Consider the following 25,700-nt stretch of genomic DNA (forward strand, 5'->3'; position numbering starts at 1 on the left):
AAGGTGAAGAATCCAAACTGAGCTCCCTGGGAGAATGGCAGGAAGGTGAGATGCATCTGGCACTTCGAAAAAACGCTTCCTATAAAAGGAGGCCAGTGGGTAAACCTGTTCCCACGATCGAGTTGTAGGTGTTCATGCACTTGAAATGCATGGTTTTCCACACCAATACCGGACCAAGACCAAGCTTCACACGTCTCAGATCGCCTTGGGGACCTCTTTCCGTTGGGTGGCAAATGCGTTCAAAATACCGGGAAAGGAGGTGTGCAAAGGCACTGTGGTGGGTTACATGTACAATCTCCATCAGGTTACAGGGGCAACGCCCTGCCAAGAGGAAACCTATGCTTCAGGGTCCTGGGGAGCAGACTCGTCTTCAGGGTGTCTTTCCATTTGGGAACCAATGACCAACATTCCTTGGACAGTATTCAAGTCCACACTCTACTCTCCTTTACAACTATCCCACCTTCTCTTCCATAAGAGCACGTGCCAGTGAGTCTCCCCACAGGCCAGTGGAGAGTCCTGTGCAGAAGCCAGCAGGAGGCAGGAGGACAATACAGGGTGGGCGAGGATACGCACCAGCAGGGAGCTGCAGGCAGCTGCTTGCCTTTAGCATGCCCCCAGAGGGAAGTGATGAAGGACAGCAGCACAGGGGACATTGCCAGAATGCTTCTCACTTTACCCCCCTCTCTGCTTGAAATGTTGTCAGCCAGGGTGGTGGAAAGCACTTGAGAGAAGGGGGGAGGGAGTGCCAGACAGAACTGGGTGTGACGTTTACCTGGGTTTTCCTTGCCTGGGCGACCTTGACTAAGTCTGCTTCCACCTCTGCAAGATGGAAACGGCGGAAACTGTTTCCTAAGGCTGCTGACAGGCCCACGTGTTTGGCACCCAGCAAGCACTCAAAATTCGAGTTCCCTTTCTCCCCATTCCCTGCGCTGATAGGTTATAGTCAAGCTGGAAAGAAAACTGGGGGAGAAGGGGGGGACGCGGGCAAGGGGGAGAGGACAAGTTACATTAAGAACAAATAAAGAATCATGTCATGGTTGTCAGAAACTTTTTAGGTTCACTGAGAAATGCTGACTTTCCCGGTCCATTGCCCTGGGGGCTGCGGCAGGGGTGAAAAAGGTTTCCCAAAAAATGCTCCTGTGCGTCACCACAGTGCAACAGGGAGGTGCCAGTCACGGGGGTTTGTCTGCGTAACCTCAGAAGAGCCCAGCCTGCGCATACGTATCATCTGGGCGGTATTTATGCCGAAGTTCCTTCCCAATTCAAAGCCCTTGGACCAGCCTCGTAGGGTCTTGCCTCATTCAATGAAAGAAATAACAGGGCCAATCTTGTCCCTGTCTTCAGTGGGTTAAACCCAAACCCAAACCCAAACAAAAGCAACCCCACTGCTCTGCAATCCATAGCAACTCATCGCGATGCTAGAGGGCTGAGGCGCGGTGCTCCAGGGGGCTACAAGGTGGTACATCTTTAAAGAAGCGGACGGCGGCGGCTTTCTCGGCAGCGGTAGGGTTAAACAGCCCACCTTTTGTTTTGTAGTTCAGGACTACCTACAGTCTCCCGAGGGCTTCACATCCATGGGTAGGTCTTCCCAAACTGGGCTCAGTTCATTATAACTCTGGCCATGGCCGTTTCATAAGCTGTCCCAAGGGCGTGGGACATGAATGAGTCCAAACCCGCCTAACAGTTCAGTTCACATTCCTTGGCGGCTCTCTCGCCATCGCCCCCAGCATATGAATCGTGGAGAAACACTTTCCACGATATGTCCTCCGCACATCTCTAGAATGGGCGCTGCGCTCGGAGTGGTACCTACTGGCTGAAGCCAGCTGTCCAGGCAGCATGCTAGCTCTGGGAGGTCCCCCTTCATGGCTCTGAGCCTCTGCTCAGTGACTTCTTCTCGGTGGGAAACAACCAGGTAAGGAGCCCTTGGGGTGCAGTAGGCGATGACTTAGGCTGCCAGTCACAAGGGAGAACCATGAGGCCTTCGACTCCTACAAAGAGGTACAGTCTCCCCTCCCCCCAAAAAATAGAAAGAAAGGAAAAAAAGAGGTACAGTCTCGGGAACCCACAGGAGCGGTTCTAACCTGTCCTAAATGGTTGATATGAATTGGAATGCTGGTGAATTTGGGTTATTTTGGTTATTGTTGGTGGTCTTTGTTTTTTAGTTTGTCCCTATTTTATTGAAGGCTATTGTTGCTTAAAGTCTCTACCTGGGGAACAATAATTGGGAACATTACTTTTTTTTCCAGGGGGGGATGGTAGATAAATTAATCAAAAGCACTACGGAAGACAGGAAAAATGCTATCCATTGGGGAGTTCCCGGAAGGCACAAAGCGCTCGGCTGCTGCTAACCACGAGACGGTGGTTTGAGTCCACTCCGAGAATCCCGAGAAGAAAGCCTGCCACCCTGCTTCTCAGAAGTGTCCTCCGTGAAATCCCCACGGAGCACCATTCTACGCCGAGATGCACGGCAGCTACAATAGCATAGTCATCACTGTTCCCCAGCTTCTGTCCTTGTGAGTGCCCTTGAGTGCAGTGACCCCACGCAGGACCAAGGAAACCCGGTCCATTCCCCGTGGGGTGGTGACCTCATGCAATATGAAGAGAACACTGCTCAATCCTGCATCGACCCAATGCCCTGTTGTCAGTCTGAACTTTATAGTGTTTCCACGGGCTGATTTTCAGGAGAGTGCCAGCCTGATAGGTTTCTGGCATGGAAGGTGAGACTTTTACCACCAGACCACCAAATGTCTCTTTTGAGAGGATCTAGTACAGCTTGTTTCTCTGCTAACCTAACGCACTGGTCTCTAGGCATGTTATCTGATCCCGGGGTATCAGGCACCATCTCAAGTCCAAATTTCCTCTCCGAGTTTTAAACTTAACCTATCAATTTCCCACCACCGCTTGTCTGTCAGTTTGTTGTACTGTGGTGGCTTATGTGAGGCTGGGGTGCTGGAAGCCGTGACCCTAGTATTTGAAATTCCAGAAGATCACCCAAAGTGAACAGGTTTCAGCAGAGCTTCCACGCACAAAGAAGGAACAGGTGTGCCCACTTCTGAGGAATGAGCCACAGAAAACTTTCTGGAGAGAACCCACACCTAGTTAGACACTGGAAGCCTCCTGAGAAAAGACAGAACATTGTTGGAGAGGAGGCCAGAGGATGAGCCCCTCAGGTCGAAAGGCAGCCAAAATGGGACTGAGGAAGAGCTGCCTTAGCAAGTTCGAGTCAGCCATAATGACTTGGATGGAGTCAAGTCTTTGGGACCTTCTAATTTACTGATGGAGTATGATTCAAAAGGAGAAGAAACAGTGGTTAAACTCAATGAATAATTGGAACTGAGAATGCATGACCTATGGATCTAGGAAAATTGGGAAAGATGTAAAAGATGAATTGGAATGCATTCAAACAAATCCACAGTCTAGGCATTCGTGAGCTGAAATTAGAAATTAGGCATTTCTAATGAGAAAATCACTTGGTCTACTAGACTGGTAATTAAACAAGCAAGAAGACTGGTATTTCATTTGTCATCAAAAAGGACAATTCAAGATCTATTTTAAAGTACACCACAGTCTGTGATTGGATTATAGCTATTCATATTCAAGGAACTCCAATAAATACAACTACTATTTAAATGTATGCACCAATCACCAAAGCTAGTGAACAAGACATTGAAGAATTCTGCCTTTATCTTCCACCTGAAATTGCTCAAACATACAATCGAGGAGCAGAAGTAATTAGTGCTCATTGAAATGCAAAAGTTGGAAACAAAGAGGAAGGAACAGACATTGGAAAATATGGATTTGGTGATTCAAAATAAAGCAGGCAAGACAGAGTTTTGCAAGACCAAAGACTTCATCACAACTACCTGTTTCAACAACAAAAAGGATGACTATACACATGGGCTTCTCCAGATAGAGTGTAGGCTACATCTGTGGGAAGAATGGAGGCAGAAGCTCATGAGCAACAGCTAAAATTAGGTCAGGGGCTGGCTGAGGAACAGGGCATCAATTGCCACTCTGTAAGTTCGGGATAAAGCTGAAGAAAAAATAAACAAGTCCACAAGAACCTTGTGTCCATACCACTCAACCTTGAGTCTACCTTGAGTCAACCTGTGTGAACATCTCCAGATCAGATTTGTTGCACTGGACACAACTGAACTGTGGGATGATATCAAGAATATCACTCATGTAGAAAGGGAAGGGTCATTAAAAAGACAGGAAAGGCTCTTTCCAGCCAGCGCCGAGCGATGGGCATCTCTTGGGACAACTGGCACAAGCGCCGCAAGACCGGGGGCAAGAGAAAGCCCTGCCACAAGAAGCGGAAGTATGAGCTGGGACGCCCGGCTGCCAACACTAAGATCGGCCCCCAACGCATCCACATGGTTCGTGTGAGAGGAGGCAACAAGAAGTACAGAGCCCTGAGGCTGGACGTGGGGAACTTCTCCTGGGGCTCCTAGTGTTGTACCTGCAAAACAAGAATCATTGATGTTGTCTACAACGCATCCAACAATGAGCTGGTCCGGACCAAGACGCTGGTGAAGAAATGTATCGTGCTCATTGACAGCACATCGTACCGACAGTGGTATGAGTTCCACTACGCACTGCCTCTGGGCTGGAAAAAGGGGGCTGAGCTGACTCCTGAAGAGGAAGAGATATTAAATAAGAAGCGGTCAAAGAAAATTCAGAAGAAATATGATGAACGGAAAAAGAACGCAAACATCAGTAGTCTTCTGGAGGAGCCGTTCAGCAGGGCAAGCTGCTCGCCTGTATTGCTTCACGGCCAGGACAGTGTGGCCGAGCAGACGGCTACGTGCTAGAGGGGAAGGAACTGGAGTTTTACCTGAGGAAAATCGAAGCTCGAAAAGGGAAATAAATCTTCCCGTCCTAGTACAGGTATTAAAGGTGTTGCTTCTAAAAAAAAAAAAAAGAGAGAGAGAGACAGGAAGGAAAGAAAAGCTCAGCGTGGGTATCAGAAGAGACTCTGAAACGTGCTATTAATCATAGACTAGCTACGACTGAGCCCAGGTCTACTGCTTACAGTGTTTACAGAACTCAGTCAAAGGGTGGAGACATTGATATCTGCATTGTGCCTGGAAATAAGAGACTTCTGGAAAGAGATTCCAGAGAAGAGAAACTTTACAGCTCTGTTTGGGTTGAGAATGACTTGGGTCAAGTTGAAAAGGAGGTCTACTAGGAAGGAAGAACCTCTGACAATCAACACTACTGTCAAGATGGATAACCAAAGTCTTCCTGCATCCACTGATGCTATATGGACAATCCAATCCACATTTTTCTTAATGAGTTCTATTGTTTGCAGAAGTTTTAGGTTTACAGAAAAATTTTACAGAAAGTATAGAGCGTTCCCATCTACCTTTCTTCCCCCTGCTCAGTTTCTCCTATTAGTAACATCTTGCATTCCATGGTGTATTTGTTACAACGCATGGGCCAATATTTTTTTAATCGTTTTATTAGGGGCTCATACAACTCTTATCACAATCCACCCATACATCAATTGTGTAAAGCACCTTTGTACATTCATTGTCCTCTTCATTCTCAAAACATTTGCTCTCCACTTAAGCCCCTGGCATCAGGTCCTCATTTTTCCCCTCCCTCCCTGCTCACCCATCCCTCATGAACCCTTGATAATTTATAAATTATTTTGTCATATCTTGACCTGTCACATGTCTCCCTTCACCCACTTTTCTGATGTCTGTCCCTCATGGAGGAGGTCACATGCAGATGCTTGTAATCAGTTCCCCCTTTCCAACCTACCCTCCCAGTATCGCCACTCATACCACTGGTCCTGAAGGGATCATCTGGTATAGATTCCTTGTCTTTCCATGCTCCTGTCTGTACCAGTGTACATCCTCTGGTCTACCCAGACTTACAAGGTAGAATTGGGATAATGATTTGGGGGTGGGGGAGAGAGGAAGCATTTAGGAACTAGAGCAAAGTTGTATTTTTCATTGTTGCTACATCACACCCTGACTGGCTTGTCTCCTCCCCGAGACCCTTCTTTAAGTGGATATACAGTGGCCTATAAATGGGCTTTGGGTCTCCACTCTGCGCTCCCCGCCTGATTCACTATGATAAGATTTTTTTGTTCTGATGATGCCTGATACCTGATTCCTTCAACACATCGTGATCGCACAGGCTGGTGTGCTTCTTCCACGTGGGCTTTGTTGCTTCTGAGCTAGATGGCTGCTTGTTGACCTTCAAGCCTTTAAGACCCCAAACGCTATACCTTTTGATAGCCGGGCACCATCAGTTTTCTTCGCCACATTTGCTTATGCACTCATTTGTCCTCAGCAATCTATCATGGAGATGAACATACAATGATATGATTTTTTGTTCTTTGATGCCTGATAAAACTGATCCCTTCGGCACCTCGGGATCACACAGGCTGGTGTGTTCTTCCATGTGGGCTTTGTTGCTTCTGAGCTAGATGGCTGCTTGTTTACCTTTAAGACCCCAGATGCTAAATCTTTTGATAGCTGGGCACCATCAGCTTTCTTCACCACATTTGCTTATTCATCTGCTTTGTCTTTAGCAGTTGTGTTAGGAAGGTGTACATCATAAAATGCCAATTTAATAGAATAAAGTATTCTTGCGTTGAGGGAGTACTTGAGTGGAGGCCCAACATCCTTCTGCTACCTTAATACTAAACCTATAAATATATGCACACAGATCTATTTCCCCATCCCATATATAAATCTATTTGCATCTGTACATGTCTTTATCTAGACCTCTATAAATGCCCTTTGCCTCCAAGCTCTTTCCTCTATTTCCCTTGACTTTTCTCCTGTCCCACTATCATGCCCAGTCCCCACCATGGTTTCAGCAATTCCTCTTGGTTACATTATCCTTGATCATGCCCTACCAAGCCTTCCACACCCTCCTCACCACTGATTTGGATCACTTGCTGTTCCCTTGTCCCTGGGTTTGTTAAAACCACTACCTTTTCCCCCACATCCCCCTCTCCCATGTCCCCCCAGGAACTGTTAGTCCTGCTGTTTTCTCCTCCAGATTGTTCATCCAGCCTGTCTTATTTAGACAGACCTGCAGAGATAATAACATGCACACAAACAAGACAGCAAAACAAAGCAACAATATACAACAAAACAACAAGAGCAGCAACATACCCATGACCAAAAAAAACACAAGAAAATCTTGCAGCTAGTTCAAGGATTGCTCGATGGCCTTTAGGAGTATTTCCAGTCCAGTCTGTTGGGGCACCACGCCCTGGCCTCAAAGTCCACCTTCAGCATTCCCTGGGGACCTCGCCCACTCCATTCCCTTGCTGTTCTATTTCACCACCACCACCACCACCACCACCACCCCGTGTTTTTCCTCGGTGTGGCGGGATCAGATCAGGTGCAATTCCCACACTGTGTCTCCAGTGTTGTCCCCCGTCGGGCTGTGGGTCAGCGAGGGGCATCATGTCTCATAGTGGGGCTGGCCATATGGGCCTCTCTGTGGACTGGCTGCTCTAATTGGGAACATCATCCTCAAAGCCTGGTGGGCCGGGATGTGCTGCACTCTCTCCTCCTCCCCCTTCATCTGGTCCCGTGTGCTCTGATCAGATATGTCCCTCTCTCGGAGCTGCAGATTCAATGCCGTCCTTTGAAAGAAATTCTTCTGTGGGGAGGGGCCAATATTGATATAGTATTGTTAACTAAAGTCCCCAGTCTACATTAGGATTCATGTTTTGTGGTGCACTACTGTATGGATTTTGACAAATGCATAATATCCTTTATTTACCAATATGTAACATGCAGAATAGTTTCACCACCACTACTGTCACCCAAAACAAACAACCAACAAACCCTCTGCCATCAAGTTGACTCTGACTTATAGCAGCTCCATACAGCCTCATTTTTCTCCTGAGAAGCAATTAGTGGATTTGAACTACTGACCTAGATGTTAGGAGACCAATGCCTGATCCCCAGTGGCACTACATTGACCTTAAAATACTCTGTGCTTCACTTAATTGGGAAGAAAGATGGGGCTTTCTACTCCTGTAAAAGTGACCACCTCAGAAATGCAGGGGGAGTCGAACCCTCATCGACTTGCCGGCAGTGAGTTTGGCTTCTCTACTTAGCCCTTCCCAATTATCCCCACCTGGATCCCTGGCAACCATCTTTTTGGTGTTGCTGTGATCCTGCCTTTTCTAAGATGTCCTATAATTGAAGTCTGCTTTCACCTAGCAAAATGCCTTTAAGAGGTCTCCATGTCTTTCGATAGCTTGATTTATTCATTTCTCTTTTTTGTCTTAAGTGAGTACACTATAGTTTATCTACTGAAAAGTAAGGATGTTATTTTAAGGACTAAAGTGAGCCTGACCCAATCCCTGGTGTTTTCAACCACTTCATTTGCATGTGATAGTTGGACATTGAATAAGGAAGACTGGAGAAGAATTTTGACACTACCATGTGTGACTAAAAGGCAAACAAATGGGTCTTGAAAGAAGGATGACTAGAGTGCTCCTTAGTGTCAAGGAGGGTGAGGCTTCATCTCTCGTGCTTTGGACACCTTTTCAGGAAAGACCGTAACTGGAGAAGGACAGCATGCTTGGTAAAGTAGAGGGGCGGCGAAAGAAATGGACTGACACAGTGGCTGCACCGATGGGCACAGACAGAGGAACAACTTTGAAGATGGCACAGGGCCCGGCAGTGTATCCTTCTGTCGTGCATCTGGTTGCTGTGAGTGAGGACCAACTCCAGGACTCCGGACATCCAACCACAGTGCAGTGTGGTGCTAAGCATCTCTTCATGTGCTGATTTGCCAAGTGCTCTTCTTCATTGAAGTTGCTGTAGGGATCTTTTGCCCTTTAAAAAAATGTTTTTTTCTTTATTTTCTTATTTCTAAATTTAGAGTATTCTCTATTTATCTTGGACACAAGTTATTTATTAGATGGTTTGCAAATATTTTCTCCCAGCTAGTGCCTTGTTTTCACATTCTCTTAATGTGCTTTGTTTGTTTTGTTTTGTATTTTACAGAGAAGCCATTTCTAATTTTGATAAAGTCCAACTACTTTATTGTTCTCTTATGGACTATGCTTTGGGTTTGCATCTAAAAATCACTGCCAAACCCAATGTCTCCTAGATTTGCTTCTATTTATCTTTCTTAAGTTAAATAATTTTGTATCTTACATGTAGGTCTATGATCATTTTGAGTTAATTTTTTTCTGCCATTCCCCCCTTGAGTTAACTTTTATATCTGTACTAGCTCCCAATAAAATGGTTTTGGGGAGAAAAAAAGATAAACATTTCTTGTGAAAAAACGAATGTCTATGTCTAGATTCATTTATTTTCTGTATGTAGATGCCCAGTTGTTCATCTACAGTCAGTCACCGCTTGTTGAAAAGACTAGCCTTTCTCTATAGAATGTCCTTTGCTACTTTGTCAAAACTCTGAATCGATTTCACTTGCAGGGATCTATTTCTGGGCTTTCCATTCCATTACACCGATTGGTGCTTCCTTTGCCAGTATCACATGATCTTGATCAGTAGCGCTCTATAGTAAGCCTTGCGGTAAGGTTGTTCGTCTTCCAACATTGTTATTCAGCCTTGTCTTGGTTACCCTAGGCATTTGCCGCATGATCTGTAGAGTCAGTTTGTCGGCATTCATGAAACCACGTGGGACTTTGATTGACATTGAGTAGCATGCTGTTGTTGCTGCTGTTTGGTGTCATTGAGTCGGCTCTGGCCCATATGCACAATGGAAGGAAACACTACACAGTTTTGCACCATTCTCACAACTGTTTCATCACATTGAGGACCTTCCTCTTTCTTGCTGTCCTCCCCCGGTTCCCGTCAAAATATCCTTTTCCAGGGACTGCTCTTTCCTGACAGAGAGGAAGGCCCTCAATGAGATGGATTGACCGTGTGGCTGCATCAGTGGGATCAGACATAGAAACAACAAAAAAGCAACATCCTTGCTCTTCAATACTCTGAAGAGGTCTTGTGCAGCAGACGTACCAAGTGTAATATATGTTTTAGTATCTTGACTTCTTTCTCCATGAGCATTGATTGTGGATCCAAGTAAGATAAAATCCATGACAATGTCAAAGTTTTCTCCATTTATCATGATGTGACCTGTTGGTCCAGTTGTGAGAATGTTAGTCTTCCTTAATTGAGTTGTAATCCATAGTATAGGCTAAAATCTTTAATCTTCATCAGCAGGTGCTTCAAATCCTCCTCACTTTCAGCAAGCAAAGTTGTATCATCTGCATATCACCAGTTGTTAATAAACCTCCCTCTAATCCTGATGCCACATTCTTCTTTATATAATCCATTTTCTCTGATGGTTTGCTCAGCATACAAATTGAACATGTATGGGGAGAGGACACAACCCTAAGGTACACCTTTCCTGGTTTTAAACCATGCAGGGTGCCCTTGTTCTGTTCTATTCCCACAGCTGCCTCTTCATCCACATACAAGTTCCTCATGAGCACAATGAAGTGTTCGGAAATTCCCATTCTTCTCAAGGTCATCCAAGTGTAGTTACACAGTCGAAGGCCTTTGAACAGTCAATGAAACACAAGTAAACATCTTTCTGGTATTCTGTTTTGAATGAGGACCCATCTGACATCAGCCATGAAAGCCCTTGTTCCCTGTCCTCTTCTGAATTTGACCTGATCCTCTGGCAGCTCCCTGTCAATGTAGTGTTGCAACCATTGCTTGGTGAAGGTCAATAACATTTTCCTAGCTGGAGCCATCAATGACACTGTTCAATGTTTGAGCATTCTGTTGGGACCTTTCTTTGGAGTGGGCACAGACATGGATCTCTTCCGGTCATTTGGTCAAGTCTCTGCCTTCCAAATTTCCTAGCACAGAGGGTTGAGGACTTCCAGCAGTTCGCCAGCTTGTTGGAACATTTCAACAGGTGTCCCATCAATTTCAGGGGCTTTGTTTTTTGCTAATGCATTCAGTACAGTTTGAACTTCTTCCTTCAGCACCATTGGTTCCTGCTCATATGTTACCTCCGGAAAATGGTGGAATATCTTATTGGTACAGTGCTAGAGTGACTCTGCATCCTTTCCATCATCTCTTGATGATTCCTGCACCATTCGATGCCTGTAGAATCATTCAATATTGCAAGTTGAGGCTTGAAGCTTTTGAGTTCTTTCAGGTTCAGATCTGCTGAGCATGTTTCTCCCTTCTGGTTTTCTAAGTCTAATAGCATTGCATGCACAGATCAATCAATAACCCGACGGCTTCCTATGCATACATGGAACACCTAAACAGTGTATATGGCTAACATACTCGGTTGGTAAACAAAAGGCTGCAGGTTTCACGCTACCTGAGGTTGCCTTGAAAGAAAGGAACCCATTAAAACCTCTGTGAAAAACAGTTCTACTCTTTACACCCATTGGGTCATCCTGGGGCCGAATCAACTTGAGGGCAACTGCTTTTGCTCATCTCTGAGCATGGAATAGAGCTCCATTTATTTAGAATTTTTATTTACTTCAAAGTTTTGTAGTTTTTAAAAAATATAGACATTTACATGTTTTGTTAAATTTATGTTTAACAAAACATTTTATTTCATTGGTGTTGATGAAAATGATGCTCTTTTTTAATTTAAAATTCTAATTGTTCACTGCTCGGTGGGGCTTTTCCCAGTTTATCTTTCTGCTATGGAGTTCTAGCTCAGTTCCATAATGGTCTGATAGGATGCTTTTTTTTTCTTTTTCCTTTCGTTTAATTTGCCTTTAAGGTGTATTTTATGGTCCAAGAAGTAGTTTGTCTTGGTAAATTTTCCTTGTTTGTTGTTGGATGAAATATTTTATAAATGTGAATTAGATAGAGTTGATTGATGTATTGCTCAGTTCAACTATATTCTTATGGCTTAATTAATTATTGATTGAGATGTGTTGAAATCTCCAACTACAATAATGCCTTTGTTTATTTATCCTTGAAGTTCTAGTGGCTTTTACCTTGCATATTTTAATGCTCTATTGTTAGGTACATACAAATTCAAAATGGCCATGTCTTTTGGATAACTGATCCCTTATTACAAATTTAATTGTATGCCCCCAAATGTGCATTGTTCATCCTAACCTCTATGGCTGTTTTATAATCCCTTTTGGGAGGGGACTAGCTTTGCTTTATTAATGAGAAATAATTAATGTACGGTTTATCTTGAATCAATCTCTTTTGAGATATAAAAGACATTAAGGAAGCAAGCCAGAAGCAGAGTCCTTAGAAGAGAGATGCCAACCCAAGGTACAGAAGACCACCCAGGAGTAGAAGCTCAAAAGAGAGAAAAACTTCCTCTACAGTGAACAGAGAAAGAGCCTCCCCCAGCGCAGTGGTGCTCAACCTTTAATGCTGCAACCCTTTCACACAGGTGCTCATGTCATGGTGACCCCCAACCAGAACATCATTTCCGTTGCTACTTCATAACTGTGATTTTGCTACTGTTACGAATCATCAGATAAATATCTGATATTTAGGATGCATTTTCATTGTTGCAAATTGAATGTAATTAAAGCATAGTGATTAATCACAAAAACAATATGTAATTATAGATTGTGAACTATTTATTTCTAATGACAAATAAATGAAATTTTGTCTTGAAGCATGGTGTAGCATGGGTAACGGGGTACTTGGATGTGGGCATATCTGGAGACAGCTCGGAAATGTGTTTTCTGATGGTCTTAGGCGACCCCTGTGAAAGGGGCGCTTCCCCCCTCCCCCAAGGGGTCATAACCCACAGGTTGAGAATGGCTGGCCTAGAGGCAGCACCCTTAATGAAGACATCTATCCTCCAAACTTGTGGGAAATATCTGTTTTTTGAAGCTATCCACTTGTGATATTTCTGTTAGAGCAACACAAGATAAGAAAAAACATTTAAAGAGATAAGCAAATATTCCTTTATCATTATGTAATGCCCAGCCTTATCCTGAATCATTTTCTTTGTTCTGAAATCTGTTTTCAAAAATCAGTACAACCAACCCAACACTTTCAATTATTGATAACATAGTATGTCTTTCTCCACCCTTTTGCCTTTATTGTCTTTATATTTAAAGCAGATTTCTGGCAGGAAACACATAGTTGAGTCTTGCTTGTTAATCCAGTTTCATAGTATCTGCCTGTCTTTGATATAGACATTTGCATTTACAAGCATTTATGTTTAATGTGATTACTGATAAAGTTGTTTAATATCAATCATATTTATAACCACTTTCCATTTATTCCCCTTGTTTTTTATGTTGTTGTTATTCGTGTTATTTAATCTTCCACATTTTTCTTCAAAACCCTTTTGGCTTCTTTTCACAAATTTTTGTGGTTGCCCTAGAACTTTTACTATTCATTTACAACAAACATAAGTCCACCATCAAATAACATCAAATACAACTTCATAAGTAATACAAGTAACTTATAAGAAAATCTTCCAAGTTCTTCCTTCCCTTATACTACTGTTGTCAAACAGTTACCTCATCCATTAGGTGTAATCATCCAACATATTAATTCTCTTGTTACTTTGAACAGATTGTGATCTGGCAGATCAGTTAAGAATAAGGAAATTAAAATATAGTATATATATATGTGTGTGTATATATATATATATATATATATATATATATCCTTCTCAAATACTTTCCCCCTTTCTTAATGTACATCTGAGTCTCTGACTTACATAATTTTTCTTTTCTAACAACTCAATATTTCCTCCACTAAATATATTCGAAGTCTACTAATCTTCATGGACAAGTTATGCTTGTCATATATATCCATACATATGACAAAGTCATTGGCCTTATATTTCTCACAGCGAAAAGAGGAAGACAGGTGGTGGGCCCCATCTGTCCTCTTCCAGCTTCCGTCAGGAGAAGGAGAATCCAAGCCCACATCTACCCAAGGATGACAGCTACGAGGCCGAAGTCCCACAATTCTCCACGTTCCATCCTTCTTTACCTATTCTGATACCAACCACCCACTCCACGGCACTCTACTTCTCAGGAGTATTTCATAATCCATTGCCGTGGCACTCATATAACACTTATAAATCTGGAGATGGGTTAGGGAAGTTAACAAGTCGCCAGAAGTCAGAATCAGAAAACAAGGATACAATTCTTTTGTCCTCAGGAGTGCCTCTTCTCAGACATCTGCAGACAAGTCTCTCTTTGGTTCTTGACCCTCATCTATGTGGTTCCTTGGCCTCTACCCACCCTGTCGCATAGTCTGGGTACTGTTCCCCTGCTCTGTCTTATGGTCTCTGGTACCGTGGTCTCTGGTGCCTCTAGCCTCCACCACATAAGGCAGGCGCTCACCTGTGCACTAGGAGTACCATTTTCTTAGTGGTTTCTGTTTCAGCAGAAAGGCAAAACCAACCAATCCCCAAATGAGCGTCCTCTACACCTTCTTGGCATGATTCCAGCCAGTCCTTTAGTAGGCGGCAGAAAGACTGGATAGAAGTCGTACCACACAGGCACATCAATGAGTGAATATAACTCCCTATGGGTTAGCCTGGTAGTGCTGTGGTTAAGTGGTCAGCAGCTAACCAAGAGGCTAGATATTCAAATTTACCAGCTCCTCGCAGGGAGAGAAAGGGTCCAGTCAGCTCATAAAGATTACATCCTTGGGCAGTTCTACTCTGTCTTGCAGAGCCATTGTGTGTTGGAATCCACCTGAGGCAATACATTTAGTTAGAATAAAGGGGTCAAGGGTTGGGTAGAGGTCAAGAGAGTTGGTGTGAAGACTTCCAGAAATTAATGAGGAAGGATAAAGACGCTCAGGCAGAGGGAGACACACAGAAATAGGCATGGAAACACAAACTAGCATAATGCAGTCAGAGAAATCCATGAATTCAATATGGTGGGGAAATAAGAGAGGGAAGAATTTAGGCAAGGCTGGGGGAAAGCAGGATCTGGTGACAAAGGAAGGCTCCATTCCGCACCGCAGAGTTTTGTTTAGAAAGATGCTCAGGTGAGAAGGAGAGGCTGGCAGCGCCACAGGCAGCATGGGAATGGGTGGGGGGCTGGGCAGACACCCAGAGGAAACTGAAGCCCACTGCATGTACACCGTGCTCAGCAGACTCTAGACTACTTACTCCCTCAGAGCAGCGCTCTCAATCTGTGAGTCGCCACCACTTTGGGGGTGGAACGACCCTTCGCCCCAGGAGTTTTGAACTCAACGATGACCCAATCTTTTCCTAACCCAAACGAGGGACATCAGAACCTCCCCCACTGTGGATGCAAGTATTCAAACAATGGAAAGCAAACATGGTGACGGCTCTTTGCTACTTGGCCCCCCTCGACGTGAACTGGCGAGGAAACAACCTTGGCAGTGAAGGGAGGCAAACACCCAAAGGACGTCTTTGCCCGCTCCCCAGGACACCCCCAGGACACCCCCAGGTCACCCTCCGCACAGAGATCATTTAGAAGAACCGATTTGATAGCTCTGAAAAAACAACCTGCCTCGCTCCCTGCTCCGAATGCAATTAGAGATGAGAGCTTCATTCACACTGAATCTAAAAATAGGCGGTGGCAGAGTGTGAAGACTGACAGCTGCCTCCCCGCACAGGAACCAGGAAAGGAAAGGGGTGGCTAATTTAGCTTAACAACTTCCGAAACAAACAGCACAACAGGAGCCCAGGATAAAGGGGACACACCAGGTCAGTTCTTCAAAGAGCTCGAAGAGGAATGAGGTCACCCTCTGACTGTCCATTAGTCCTTCCAAAACCCTGATGAAACCTGATCGGTATCTTGCCCAGATCTGCTCCGGGTCTTTCAGAGTTTGGATCCCAAACAAGATGAGGAAGAAGGGACTAACTTCCCCGCCCAGCTCTTGGACACGCTCCAGCGAGGGGGAGCCCCTGCCATCCCCAGATAAGATAAGGGAACAGCATTTTCTACTCTAGCACCACGGCCCCCATCACCGTATCTAAGTGCACTCTGCTTGCTTAGCCTGGGGCAACATTTTCAAAAATGTTATTCAGGAAATAAACAGGGGATCATTAAGGGGGAGAAACCAGGAGCAAACCATTTCTTTCCCTTGCCTGGGACTGGAAATGTTTTCCAGTTTTCTTCCTCAGGCTGCCTTGCCCAGGGAGGGGATTACGTTTGGGCTTCAAAAGAAACAAGGGAATGCTTGTGGACGGGAAGCAGATTCCCTCTCCAGCTCTCCCACAGATCTGTGCTGGCTCCCAGGGCTGCTGCCAGCCCGCTAAATGTCAGATCACGGCACCCTAGCATTCCCTTACCACACTGCCTCCATCGCCCTGGTGACTAAGCTGTTTCAACAGCTGTGTTATTGCTGGAGCCAGGCCAAAGTTATTCACACAGAGTGTTTGTCTCGTACAGCTATGCAGGGACCTATAGCCCGGGGATTTGGGGGTTCTACTTGCCGATGAGTTCCTGGCCTTGATCACTCAGCCACAGCATTTGCTCACAGTGAGCTTCAAGGGGCAAGGGGATAACATTGGGCTGGCAGCTGGGCTTCCGGGGGATGTGCACAGTCATGACACCAGAGGTTGGGGAGCTTGCTTGTGTGTGTCTGTGTGAGAGAAGGAAGCCCCCTCACACAACGGGACCCGAGGGTGAGCCCAGGAGATTGGCACAGCAGCTCACCCCACTCACAGGAGTCTCAGGCTGGGTTCCCTGTTCACACCTTGTCTCCTGGCTTCTCCCTCTTTCTTTCCCGGGGAGTAATTGCTCTTTCCTCGCAGGTAATGCTAACAACTTCTTTGCAGCTTGTCTGTCTTGACATGCTCCACTCCACAAACTTGCCTCTGCACAGAAAGGCTGGGACAGGGCTGCTCCTGTGTGCTCCTCCCTCAATCTCCTGTGTCCTCACAGCTCTGGAAGTCGTGGATATCCGTATCACATAGGAAGCAAGGAGGGCCCAGATGTGCCTTGGAGGAAAGGCTAGCAATCTACTTCCCCAAAACTCACCCGAACTTCCTTACATTGAGGATGGGATATGGCTTAGCATCTGCGGTCCTTGCTTGCTGGTGGGAAGTTTCCCTATCTAGTCCATGCTAGGCTGACATCTCCGCACATGAGCCTGGCAGGCGGCTTGCCTGCTTCATCCTTCTCAGCAAGAACCAGCGGGCGGTGTGCCCCCACTGGACGAGATCTCAGAAATGGGCATTTTCTTATTAGTACAGTATAGTGTACTAAAGACAAATGAAATGATGATTCTTCAAAGCTCAGACTTTTGAGAGTTTTATTTAAAGACATTTTTACCCACCCAGAGATGCCCACCCAGATATACATAGTCATCTCCAATCCTAAAAGGAGGAAACTGAGGCCCAGGCTCACCCTGCATATGTGTGCTCACTCAATCCCTTTCCCACTGTGGAAGCTGGCCAAGAGTTTAGGAGACCTGTTAGGAAAACTACTCGCTCTCTCTATGATTTGAGGAAGTCACTTGGCAGGTTGTTTTGTTTCTTCATGAAATCTTAAAAGTTGCATCCTACGATTACTAAGATTCTAGCTTCTAGCTTCTAACGTTCCATGAATCTGGAAACCTGAACAAACTCCGCCGGCCTGTTGGCCGCCTTCCTACCAGGAAGCATCGAGGTAAAAGCAAAGAGCTATGAGACAAATGCTGCCCTCGGGGCATTTATAATGGAGTGGGAATGACAGATATAAACATGAGTTTGACTAATGCAAGAATTCAATGGCAACGCACACAAAATACCAGAACACCAGAGTACAAGGTTGTCCTTAAGAAAAACACACACACAGAAACACTATCATAACAAAGAGACAAAAGTAGAATTCACCAGTGGTCCCTCCCCACCGCAGAAGTGTCTGTGCTGCCAGGCGAGAGGAGCCCAGATGGAAAGCACACCGGGGCAACCGGCCGCCCGGAGGGAGCCTGTGTTTCACCGGGAAGCTTCGCTTCCAGCAAGTTTCGTGAAGCAAAAAGTCGGCTAGAGCAAGCTTTTTATTTCCGAACCACCTTTTCTTCATTCCCATGAATGAGGAGGGGATACAAATGAGCGCAGGCAGCCAGGGAGAGAAATAATATGGCTGGTGGTGTCTGACCTCTTGGATTCCTGCTGACGGAGAAGCCTGAGAGGCGATATTTAATTGTGGAAAAGCAGCCGTGCTCTCTTCTTATCTTTTCCTCTGTGCCGGAAACCCACAATTACTGGCACCCCCTAGATGCCCAGTCGCTCAGCTGGTGGTGGCGGTGATGGCTATCTCTGCGGCTGCAAAGCAAACCGGAGTTAGATTTGTACCTGAACGCGGCCCTAGCCCAGCTGGACGACTCCTTCCATTAAAAAGTTCATAGAGGCCCTCCCGTTGGGAATACCACCATCTGAGAAGTCCAGATTTCGGGCAAGGAGGCAAAAAAAAAAAAAAGGCAATGTAATTCCCAGCTGTTGTATAATTCAAAGGACGGGCTACGCGTCTCCAATGCTGAAGCCCGCATTTCGTTGTAGCACTGAGATAAGTGGTTTGCAGCTCATTTTTTTGAGGGTCTAAATTCAAATTTCTTCGCGGTGTCATCAAGGCATCAGCTGGCTCCTTTGTCTTCTGGAAATGTAGCTAAATCTTCTCCACTGGCAACACTCTTGTCTTCTCCTACAACTGGGCTTACCCTCCTTTCCCTGCAAACCAGGTCATCTTGAGGATGTCGCTCAGTTTCCTTAATTGGGGTTTGGAGAGCTTTAATATAGGGGCCCTGGTGCCACCAGGGTTAGGCGCGTGGTTGATAATTGGAAGATCACCAGCCCCGTCAAGGGAGAACGATGCGACAGTCTGCTGCCGTGAAGATGAGAGCCGGGACAAGCTGCCTGGCCATCCTGCTCTGTCCTACAGGGTCACAGTGAGTCAGAAGTCAACCAACAGCCGTGGGAGAGCCCTAGGAATGGCACAGCTGTGATCTGCAAGAAGTGCTGAGCACTCATAGCCCAAACCCAAAGCAAGCTCGTTGCAATCACGTCGGTCCCAACGCACGAGTGTCATGGTACACTTGACCATCAGGTTTCAAGAAGATCACCAGCCTTTTCTTCCAAGATGGCTTCCTTAACATCTCGGTTCATAGCCCAGTGCTTGACCAGTTCTGTCATGACAAACTCAAGGCTGACACATAGAAAACCCCTGGGGGTTTCTGAGACTGTAATTGTCGATGGGAGTTGAAAACCCAGTCTTTCCCCGGTGGTGTTGAACTGCTGACCACGCAGATGGCAGCCCAACGCATGACCACTACACCAGGGGAACTCTCAGAGGAGGTGCATAGTAAGTCTTTCTTCCCTCCACTCTAATGCCTCTGCTGAAGACCTCATCTTGCTGCAGAAAGCTCTCTCGTTGCCAGCTCATACCCTCGTCTTCCTTTAACAGCCTCATGGCCTCAGGAGGTTGTCTCCCTTCTTTTTCTGTTCCTGTCTTGCCCTTGTGGTGGTCTAGAGGATTGGCTGGTGGTTTATACTGCCAGGGCTCCTAAAGACAAATACAATTAAACTATGCCCCGTAGGCACATTCATCTGTGGATTTCGACCATTTCACACATCTTCTATTTTAGGACACTCTTCAAGTGCAGTGTGTGTGTGTGTGTGTGTGTGTGTGTGTGTGTGTGTGTGTGTTACTCAAACCAGTTAACTTGATGTTGCTGAGTGAATTCTGGCTTCTGGTGAGCCACTGTGTGTCCCAGAACAGCACAACTGAGTTTTCATTGCTAAGCTTCTGGGAGCATGCCTTCCTTCCCATTGCTCTTGGGGCCTGGCTCCTGGGTATTGACTGGGCCTGAGGTGGCTCAGCACTTTGAACACAACCTTCCTTACCTTAAAAAGCTAAGTTTTGACAAACAGCGAGGTAAACAAAGACAAGCAATGTGGATTTCTAAAATCATAGAGGGATCGATAAAGACTTGCCTTTGGATCTTATATCCTGGGCAAAAGGTGAGCACATAGCAGGGGGAAAAATGAGAGAGAGAAAGAGAAAGGAGGAGGAGGAGGAGGTTGAGAGAGAGGGAGGGAGGGAAGGAAAGAGAGTTAGAAAGAAAGGGAAGAAGGAACACAGGAAGAGGAGAAAAGAAGAAGGAAGGCAAGTTGGGCGGGGGCGGTGCTCAGATGATAGACTAAAAGCCGTCCCATCCTTCATGAAACTCTTTGAGGTTCTTTCTACACTGACTCACCTAAAAACGGCTTCCTGTGTTGGTGTCTATGATACATTTTTTAATGTCAGACTAAAAATACATTTCCAGCACAACAGCACTGTCTGCCTACCCGGGGACTAGAAGCGAGCAGAAGGCTACACATAAGTGACTCAACATGAAGCTCACTCACGAACAAAGAAGGCTCCGTCCCACCTGAACCCTTTCTAAAGTGGTTCACACTCAAGGGTCTCTTAAATCACCTATTACAGAGCCAAAGGGGTATTTATAGGATTTTTATAGAGCCGACAGATCCTCTGTGAGTCATGGGCTTTCAGCATCAGAGTTGGGATGATGGGATCTTAGAAGTTACCTTGCAGAATGGCCCCCTCTGAACAGGAAGGGACCGCAGAGCACCCACACCGCACTCCAATGAGTTCAGTGGAGGCGCAGGGTCACTTACACGTACAAACCCTCTGCTCCCAGCTGGGAGACCTTGGGTAGATCATGTAACCTCTTTAACCCCCAGTTTCCTCACCGTGTCAAGAAGAATTATTGAGATGATTAGATGAGAGACATTTGGTTACAAGTAACATGATTTCACCCACACCAGCTGAAGCAGCAAAGCAGCTGAATGGACATAGGCAGGCATGTCTCAGGACAGTGCTGGCAAGCGCCAGGGGCTGGAAGCAGAAACAAAGATGGCAGATGGAGAGTCATCTCTTGGAGTCTGTCAGAAACATACGGTATGATCCTTTGCCCTCCACATTTTGTTTTATATCTATGTCTTTCACTCTGCCAATCACCTGTCTCTGCTTCTTCACAGACCTGGTGAATGATGGCTGGCCAAGTGGTCCTCAGTTTAAATGCCAATGAAGATGGACCTGGAACTATTGAATCTCAATTTCTTACACAAGAGAATATGTATAAAGCCCTTTGGGTCAAGAGTCCGTGGCTAATGCAATAAGCTGAAGCTGGGGAACTGATGGTGTTATGAATTGTCCGCTTGGCAGGAGTAGTGGGAATGGATTCACCAGGGCTAGCAAATTCTGCAGGAAAAGCGTTGTAGGCACAGACAGATGACTCTGCCAGACGACCAGCAGAGAAAGCCTCTGGGTTCTATGATAATAGACACAGGGCTTTGTAAGAAGGCACCATTGAGTGTGAGCTGTCCCTGTGGGTCACTATTATCACCCCATCAGCCAGCTTCTGCGTGACTTCTACCAGTGACAGCCTGCTCACTGCTGCCAAGCCAGCGCTTCCACGGCAGGACATACCATGTACTACAACACTCCTTCCTATATGTTTGTAAGATACCAAATTTAAATATTTGCCATCTTCGCCAAACCTTAACCCCTTAAGAAGGTGTGGTTCGACTTGTTAGTCAAGCCAGGACTTTCTTTGCAGTCCCAATATGAAGAGCCGGCAAGGCACGAGACTGCCTAGAAGACAACCTAGACTGGAACAATTAGGGACCGCTTCTCCCTTGACAGCTGTACGACCCCTGCTTTTACTAACACCACAAGGGGGCTTCAGAAAGTCCGTGGACCAAATAGGACAGAAAGCAATGGAATCTTTCTACAAACTTCTTGAAGCCCCCATTGTATTACTAGGAACTCATGAAAGTACAGGGAGGAGTGGAAATCAGTGGATAGAGAGCACGTTGTTGGTTTATTTTTTTCCCAATTTCAAGTCCTTTTTATTCTTGCGAGTAAAATGTCTACCTTAACTATCAAAAGATTTTTCTACTTAGACCTCAATTGATTTTGCTTTGAACTTTCCTGCCTTGGTGCTCTGGTGATCCTAAGTAAAGATGTGTGTAGGGTGGCAGAGCAGAGAATATCTTCCCCACCCTGGAGGTGCCATATGAGAATTGGTGACTGCTCTCTGCATTGCTATTCATATTATTCAATGATGTCACGAGGCTATTATTTTAGCAACCAGGATAGACTTGTTATGGATGCAAAGGAGAATCTCATTTACATTCTAACCTCAGAGCAGGAAATGAGACATGTGGGTGATCTGCAGCTGCGGCACTATAAACAGGACCAGACTGCCTTCTGCCTAGATTCTAGACTGCGCTACAGATTGGGAGGAATTTTTGTTTTTTTAAAAAGACAGAGAAAAAATATATACCATTTAAAAAATAACTAGCTGAACTTGTGTCTTAGAATATCAGAGGCCACTGATTTGGTAAGGTGCACATTGAGCTGAAGAGGGTTGAGTTCTTATAGTTATGTACCAGCTACACAGTTTCTGTATAAATCAGAGATGCTGCATTGCACCAATCTAGCTGTGCTGGCGGGCAAGTATTTCTGGGCTACAAGTTTCTTCCTGTGTTCAATGAAAAGACTAATTCTTCCAAACTGTAAAGGCATTCTCATTTGAAAATATGACCAAAACCTCAAACTCATGCCAGGTACCCTGGTTTAAAATTCTTAGACCACCAACACTCTACAGGCCCAGTGCTAAAAATCTATGTCAACATGGTCATTGTCTAGTAAACATTTCCACAAATTAGTCAACACCAGAAACCCATGCTTTGTCAAGACTAGAGACCAACTCAATACAATCTACTTCCGGGTGCTGCATGGACCATCACCAAGTATAACGTCATGACAAGATCTTGGAACGGTTTTGGAAAAGCCAAGCTCTGCTTCTAGCTTGGATTCTTTCACTTGGATATGCATTACATAAGCCTTCAAGCCAGATATCGAGAACCAGAGAGCTCTACTGTGATCCTGTCCAACTAATTTGCTCCTTAATAATCACACCCCAAAAAAACAGTGCCAAAGGTTCCCACACTCTGGCCAATATGAACATGTTCACAGTGAGGAGTTCCAACAGGAGAGTTGTACGGATGGGCCGGAAGATTCATTCTCTCAAAGGTAAAGGGACTCCGGGAATAAGACTGAACCAGCATCATGGCCCTGTCCTTGACTATCCTGGATGAACCATCACTTATGGAGTGGGGGTGGGGAGTTCAAGAAATTCATGGAAAACTCCAATATTTTTTCATTAAAAATTTCCACCAATCTTCTGAGCCCCCTTGTACAGCATCTCCTAAGACTTTTCCATTTCTTTCCAACCCCAACCAGCATATAAGACTGTTCACATTAGTAAATTCTAGGTTCTGCTCTTTGATCTGAGCCTGGTGGCGCAGTGGTTATACACTGGGCTGAGAGCCCACAGGTCAGCAATTTGAAGTCACTAGCGGCTCCTCAGGAGAAAGACGGGGCTTTCTCTTCCTGTGAAGACTTACTGTCTCAGAAACCCACAGGACAGGGGCTGTTCTACGACCCTGTCCTCTAGGGTCGCCATTGACTCATGGCTGTGAGAGTTTGGGGGCCTTGACCTAAAGGGAACTCACAGTTTTCTAAAGAGATCTACTATGTAAATCTATTTCAAATACTGAAAACTCACCACCTTCCTCCACAGACAACCTCCAAGCCCAACTCCATTTAAGTTTCCTGATTTATTCTGAGCTCTTTTATTATATTTTTCTTGGGGGTTGGGAGAACATCATCAGACAGTAGAGGAAAAAATATTTGAGGTTTTTATCATGGTTGTCATTGACGGGGATTCGGCTAGATAAAGAAAATGTAAAGGTTAACTTCTTCAAATACAATAAAAAAATATCCATTCAGCAATGTTTCCTATAAACAGAGACTAGCGTGGTCATGGATCAACGAAGTCTTTGTTTTCTCAGAGGCAAGGAGTAAAGGCAGTGATAAGAAGGTGGGGTGAACAGATGTCTTCTGAGTAGTTGCTTCAACACGTTTCATGAACGTGGACTATGTCCCGAGGCGGCATGGCAATCCAATGGCGCAGACACCCTGTTGGGAGGGACGCTGGTGGTTCAGTGGGAAGACTCCGTCCTTTAGGCGGGAGGAGCAGGATTGACTTCCTGCTAGTGTACCTCACGCGCGGCCACCACTTGTCGGTGTGTTGCCGTGCCAGTGAACAGGTGGCAGCGGAATTTCCAGACAAGAGGAAGAGGGGCTAGAAATACAGGCTGCAAATCTGTTTCTGATAATCAGCCAATGAAAACCGTATGGATCAAAACAAGCCAATCTACGACCCCACCCCTCCCCCTCCCCACCACCGGGAACGGTGCAGGGTCCAGCAGCATTCAGGTCGGTTTTACATGAAGCCCTCACAAGGCAAGGGGCAACTCGACAGCAATTCATAACAAATGCCACTTTACCCAAGGCCCCTTCCCTCACGGCCTGGACCATTGTTGTTGGTATTTTAAAAGTACTATGGACCGCTCAAAGGACACACACCCAACTGTCTTGGCAGAAGTAGGGCCAGAGTGCTCTTTAGAGGCAAGGACTTACATACATGTAAGACTTGGTCTGACCTGCACTGCTTACGTAAGACGTGTTGTCAGAGAGACAGCCCCTGGAGAAGGACATTACACTTGGAAAGAGAGGGGCAGCAGTAAAGAGGAAGGCCCCCAAGGAGCTGGACTGACACGTGGCTGCAAGAATGGGCTCAAACATAAGAGCAATTGTGATCCTCAAGGGGACCCGGCAGGGCTCCCTCTGCGGAGCTGAAGGCACCATGTGCCGGAGACAACTGGACAGTGCCTAGCAGCAACAGAATCCCTCAGGCCCATTAAGCTCTCTTTATGGACTCTCCACATGGCATCAGAAACTGGATTTAATCACAGCTCTTGCAGGTGGCCAACAATAAATTCATAGGCTTCCCTGACTTCTTTCCTTCTACAAACGCATGCCCGTCATTTTGGATAATGTGGCAGTTTATCTTCTACAGTTAACAAAGCCATTGGACTTCAAAAGTGGCTGGGCAGGAATAGCTTCCTAGTTATTTTCTTTTACTAGAGCAGTGTTTGCCAGAAATGTTTTCCATTCGGGGCAAACATTATTCGTCACTTCTAGAACGAATTCCGGCATTTCATCCAGTCGTTAGCAGTAAGGAAACGATTACTGATCACACCCTTTTAAAGAGATGGCAGAGGGCTACTATTTGAACAGTCCCACTAAGGCGCAGTAATGCTCAAAAGCATCAATCATTTGAGATCAATCATTTGAGAAGCAGCATTTGGACCAGAACAAAGTTCAAAAGGCTCAGATAATGAAGAAAGCTAGAGAAAGGAAACACAAGGAGGAAGTGGAACAAGTGATGTTTTATTGCAGGGACAGTGATCAATGATATGAAATAAAGTGTGTCTGAATGGGCAACTGATTTCCTCTGTACATTGCTATCCAATTGACAATAAAAGATTACAAGACTGAGGTGGTTCAAAATGATAAGAAAAATAATGGCATCTTTGTTTTGGGAAGTGCTTTTGGAGGCTAGGAGTCCATTTTCAAATAACAGGATTCGTTCTTGCAGAAAAAGCTAAGCCCATCATAAAGATACACAAAAAACAAAAGCAAAAGCACAAACCCACTGCCATCAGGTCAATTCTGAAACATAGTCAGGTTCCAAGAGTAAAACTCGGTGGGAGCGGCTGGCCTCCTCTTTCTCCAGAGGAGGGGCTGGTGGACTTGAACTGCCAACCTTGCATTGAGCAACCCAATCACTAACCCACAGCACTCTCACCGTGGTTCCGAATCACATAGATAAGTATTCATTTTCCTAATGATTAAACAGATATCTAGACTCCAGAACACCAACAATG

The 25,700-nt window shown here is 45.4% G+C and overlaps 1 protein-coding gene and 1 pseudogene across 1 annotated transcript in view; one reads left to right on the forward strand and one right to left on the reverse strand.

Annotated features, from left to right (window-relative positions):
• Nucleotides 1–25,700, reverse strand: part of WLS (Wnt ligand secretion mediator) — a 128,223-nt gene that overhangs the window by 46,585 nt on the left and 55,938 nt on the right. The window lies entirely within an intron of this gene.
• On the forward strand, nucleotides 4,245–4,870 carry LOC142436213 (small ribosomal subunit protein eS8 pseudogene; annotated as a pseudogene).

Source organism: Tenrec ecaudatus, chromosome 1 (assembly GCF_050624435.1).
Source record: "Tenrec ecaudatus isolate mTenEca1 chromosome 1, mTenEca1.hap1, whole genome shotgun sequence".
NCBI classification, from domain to species: domain Eukaryota; kingdom Metazoa; phylum Chordata; class Mammalia; order Afrosoricida; family Tenrecidae; genus Tenrec; species Tenrec ecaudatus.